At 41.2% G+C, this 5,442-nt stretch overlaps 1 protein-coding gene across 1 annotated transcript in view; it reads right to left on the bottom strand.

Annotated features, from left to right (window-relative positions):
- LOC118432553 overlaps nt 1-3,274 on the bottom strand; it is a 19,400-nt gene extending 16,126 nt beyond the window's left edge. The window contains exon 1 of the mRNA XM_035844177.1: nt 3,200-3,274. The gene's annotated coding sequence lies outside the window, so the exon portion shown is untranslated. The remainder of the gene's footprint in view (nt 1-3,199) is intronic.
- Between the last annotated feature and the right edge of the window lie 2,168 nt (nt 3,275-5,442).

The raw sequence follows: 5,442 nt of genomic DNA, 5'->3' as shown, positions 1-5,442 counted from the left end.
AAATGAGTTTGCCGTGATAGCGAGTCTTTGGACGGGGCAAAGAATCGCCTATCAGTATCACGGCAAACTCAGAAGTCCACAGCAAACTCCCTTCCTCGGAAAACTCCCTTTCCCGAAAGAAAAAAACATAGTCAACGTTGAAAATCGCGGAACAATGCCCCCCTCCCTAAAATACAGCCCCGTTCCGAAGACTGCAAGGGAGTCTAGGTAATACAGTTGTCGTTCCTAGATGAGGGTTGTTTCACTACCCAGACATGAGAGCCGTTTCGATATTCCTCCACGTTGTTTCCGTCGAAAGCAAAGTCAGATGCCGACTGCAATATCATCGCTACAGTTGCATACGGAAGCTCCTTGATCCATGAAGCCATAGGAGAGAACTTTGGCCCGACAGCGGTCCTGTTATTATTAGTTGCAGCTGACGTCCTGTCCACGATCTTGAGTAGAAACTCCTTGCTGATCGATGTAAAATAATGACCAAAAGAATGTTCCTAGGTACCCTCAGATAACGCACCCTGGTATCTAGACACACTTAGAAGGCAAGAACGCACATCCACCCGCAAAGACGCGGACTCCACAATACCAACTCAACTGAAGAATTTGAAAATTGTGACTGTTGCGTTGATTGGCCGAAGGGTTGACCCTATAATTGTGTGAGAAGAAATTCTATTGGCTTTTTCTGAAGAATTTGCATGGGCACGGACACAAAGAGCTGTGAACTACCGGTAGTACCAGCCATGTCTATTGTTACAATTACGTCAAGGAGGTTGTTTGAGCTGCCTGATTACCCGTATTTCACAGTAAAACAATACCTGCCTGTAGCTAGAAAGATGTAAAACATGCCGCTGTTTTTATCAACAGCTTGAAACATCGGTATAAATTTAACGTTCAACGTTCTCATTTATTTTGTACAATCAAGAACATAATCCGGGACAAAAATATAGTACATCGAGTCAAGGAGGTTATATCTTGACATAGATCATTTCACGTATATTGTGCGTCGACAGTAGCCAATGAAAGTTACAGACGGTAACCAAGAAAATGGACAGTATTTTGTCCCGTGTTCTCTCCATTCTTTTGACAAAAAGCTGCCCATAAATCAGAACGCAGTCCTATGTTTTGCCTATGCCCAACGTCGTTTCAGTTCAACTTCCTCGCACTGACGCGACAGGCACTCTGTATTTGCAGCTATAAAAACATCGTACATCACTAGTTTACGAATTTCCTTCTTTAGTTAGTTTATTTTCCTAGCCCTTCATACAAAGGGGGCTGATCACGTAACTGATTATCGTGATACACGCAGAAGTCTATTACAGCGATTCAGATTTATTATGTTGAAACAGAATCTCAGTGTGAGTGCAAAATAATTAAAGAAGAAAATAAGAATTATTCAATGAACGCTGGGCGTTTGTGGCCTTTGTCTGTGCTAGACAATGCAATACACATCCGGCTAACGAACTGCTGTTTATGTAATGAAAATGACGCGTTTGTTTAAACAAGGAAGTTGAAGCCTCCTTGGTTTAAGACATACTTTCCTATTTATAAACCAAGATCTATCCCTAGAATATTTTTTCCGACATGTAGAAATGAATATGAATGGCCCGTGTGGGCCCCCAGAGTAAATACTGCCTTTGGCGTTCAATACTTGCCGACCGTAGGATTTCCAAATAAGTTGGAAATATCGGGCCAAACAAATCACAGCTTCATTAATTATGATTGTTCTTTTCTTGTATTGTATTGTATTCTGTAGACCTTTCTTTCTGACCTTGATGGTATTCCTAAAAATGGCGATGCCGTTTCTTTTTTTAGTTGTATTTTGTTCCACTTTGTTCTGTCAGACGATGTCACGGGTAGACATACCAACCATTCAATACCCCCTACACTCCCCCTTATTTTGTGTTTAAAATGTAAACCTCATTGCTTATTAATTGTCCAAGCATAGCCTAGGCTGGTAGTAGTTGCCGGTAAACAGTAATAACCCGCGACCCAAGCTTGGCTTTGAGAATAGGCGCCGCCAAGCCTTTGTCTTCTTTGTTCCGCCTGTTTCCCCTACACGTCTGGTGTAAGGGTCCTAGAAATTCCTGTACAAGCGCGAGTCCAGGTATGTAAGAAAAAAACAGGGACATTACACGCCGAACCAGGAAAGTCATGTACACAGCCAGGACACAGAACATTTCACAGGTGTGTAAGTCCCTTGAAACACCTGGAAATTAGAGTTTTTGTGCAGTGCATGAAACTTGTTTTTCGTTTACAAGGGCGGCCCCATAGCGGGCTATACAAATATTTTTCCTGTGGTGACGAGAACCAATTGTATACATTCAAAGTTCATAGAGCTGGCTCCATGAAACTTGTTTTTCGTTTACAAGGGCGGCCCCATAGCGGACTATATAAATATTTTTTCCTGGGGTGACGAGAACCAATTGTATACATTCAAAGTTCATAGAGCTGGCCCCACGAAACTTGTTTTCCGTTGACAAGGGCGGCCCCATAGCGGACTATATAAATATTTTGTTCCCGTGGTGACGAGAACCAATTGTATACATTCAAAGTTCATAGAGCTGGCTCCATGAAACTTGTTTTTCGTTTACAAGGGCGGCCCCATAGCGGACTATATAAATATTTTTTCCTGTGGTGACGAGAACCAATTGTATACATTCAAAGTTCATAGAGCTGGCTCCATGAAACTTGTTTTTCGTTTACAAGGGCGGCCCCATAGCGGACTATATAAATATTTTTTCCTGTGGTGACGAGAACCAATTGTATACATTCAAAGTTCATAGAGCTGGCTCCATGAAACTTGTTTTTCGTTTACAAGGGCGGCCTCATAGCGGACTATATAAAGATTTTTTCCCGTGGTGACGAGAACCAATTGTATACATTCAAAGTTCATAGAGCTGGCTCCATGAAACTTGTTTTTCGTTTACAAGGGCGGCTCTATAGCCGACTAAGATTTTTCCTATGATGACGTGAACTAACTGTATGTATTCAATGCGAAATATTAATTTCTTTTGAAGGTGACGTGAACCAATTGTATGTATTCAACGTGCGTGGAGCTGGCTCCATGGAGCTGGTAAGTTGGGCTCAGGGTTGTACTAATAGCTCCATGGAGCTGGCTCCATGGAGCTGTCTCTATGGAGCTATTAGTACAACCCCTATTGCAAAATCCTCTAATGTACCCCGGGAAGCATTGCGGATAACTCACCGTTTGCAAGTTGAGAAAAGCGTGTAACTTTCAGCTGACATTGATAGTCGCTCGTTGACACATTGAGCACAGCAACGTGTACCTGGTATTGCAATAGGTAAAAATTAGGTTAACCTCAATGGAAATGGCTAGCCTGGTAGAACATACAATCATACCTGGACAATCCAGTAAGATATATCGATGATCAAGCTTATACTGTAGGCTGTGTACATATCAAATTTAGTACAATTCGTAATTCCAGGCACAACTTTTAACTTCAATGTCTGTACAGTAAAAACTTTCTAATGTCAGTATCACAAAGTACTGGGTGCAAACATACAGGAAAGACCAGGAAGGTCAAGCCTGTCAGGTTTGACGGCTGTAGTAATCAGCGATATCTAAGTATGACAACACAAAGCTGGAGTTCTATTATGAGTTTGGTACGGCCGTGAGCATTGGTCACAGTACCATATTTTGAGCACAGATACAGGCGTTGTCAACAAACACATAAACATACGTATATACACATAACACATTGACAACTAGCATCAAAATTTAAATTACATTATCATATAGCCAGGCGCCGCGAACCAATCAGAAGGCCCCGTCCAACGTTACTTATGACGCCGTAATACCCCCTTTCCACTAGGACGGCGCTCTCGCCGCGCTCTCTCTGCGACCTATAATTTGACACATCGTTCAACGAATTGTATCGAAAATAAACGAATCTTGTTACACTTTGTATGTTTTGTTGTCTTCTCAATCACGCTTTTTCGTTTTCTATGATATACCCAGTGTGAAAGCGAAGGTTTCGCATATGTTATTTAGGTCGCAGTGAGAGCGCAGCACGATCGCCGTCCTAGTGGAAAGGGGCCTTAACACATAGATTCCGGCCAGGCCGGTGTGTATCCTCCTTCTGATTGGTCAGAATGAATCGACACCGGCACCAGTGACGATGCAAATCGATTCATTCTGACCAACCAGGATGAGCGATACACACAAGATAGTAAGGCAAATGCAGGCATTGGCCAATCAAAAGGAGCGAAACATATGCCAGGGCAGAGGGAATAAGTACAGGGGGAATGGCTCCTTCTGTTAAAATTGATAATGAGTTTTGTTGTTCTAAAAAGCCAAAGACTTCAATGTTTCGAATATTTTATGTGGAAATTTTGGTTTCAAAATCAATCTGTAATCTCCTTACAAATGTATGTACCAAAGAACAAATGTGAATTTTCAGAAATTCGACAAAGAACACGTATAGTACCAAGGGATCTATGCGCCATACAAGAGTTTGCAAGTTTGGGTAGGCTATATGATAATAACGTTCCTCGGTGTACATGTGTCATAACGCCTGGTCCTTTGCTATAACCACCTCATAAAACCGGTGTTTATAGCAAAGAACCAGGTGTTATGACACCATAAACACCTCGGGGCGGGTCATTAACCCCTCAAGTGTCGTTCTACATTCAGTTATGAAACATTTTGAAATTCGCAGTATCGTTCCACAACTACTTCTTGAATCGCAATGTCAACACAGGGGTGGACCAAAAAATGCAAACATTTTAGAAGGATCCGCCCTCTAGAAAATTACAGTAACGTTCCACAGCCACTTCTAAAACGTGTTCAAACTCACTCAATATCAAGACTCTCGTAGAGATATCCGAGTTGATAGGCTGATTGCCATAACTCCCCATTTTGTAGATTATGAGGGAGGAGCAAGTTTTCACTGGCGGTATCTTCAGAAAGACCGTGAGAAATTGTCCGCTCACGTGAAAATCACATTCCACAACCACTTCTATAGCATCTTTTATCGCGATGCTAAGACTTACTTAGAAATGTATAGTTAATAGGCTAATTGTCATAACTTAGATCCCTCCAATGGGAAGATTGCGAGGGAATACCAGTTTTCACCGGCGGACCAATATATATATATATATATATATATATATATATATATATATATATATATATATTATATATATTATGTAGTATATAAAACTAAGATGGGACTAAGTAAAGGCTAAAACTAGAGTTCCAGAAAACAATACCTTCGCCAAATAATCAAGGCTTGTTATGGATAGTGTCTTGGGACTGTAAGTCTCTATTAAATGTCTCACTCATGTAGTACTAAAAGAGTACCTAGCCAAAAGGTAAGCGACAGGATGGACGTGTGGTTTTAACAGTTGGAATTTCCTTTTTATTCATTCCAACTGATGTCAAGCATCATAAATTGTTTGTAACTGTTCAACACCATAGCCAATGTT

Source organism: Branchiostoma floridae, chromosome 2, assembly GCF_000003815.2.
Source record: "Branchiostoma floridae strain S238N-H82 chromosome 2, Bfl_VNyyK, whole genome shotgun sequence".
Taxonomy (NCBI): domain Eukaryota; kingdom Metazoa; phylum Chordata; class Leptocardii; order Amphioxiformes; family Branchiostomatidae; genus Branchiostoma; species Branchiostoma floridae.
Note: the sequence above shows the minus strand (reverse complement) of the source record. Positions and strands in the feature narration are given on the sequence as shown.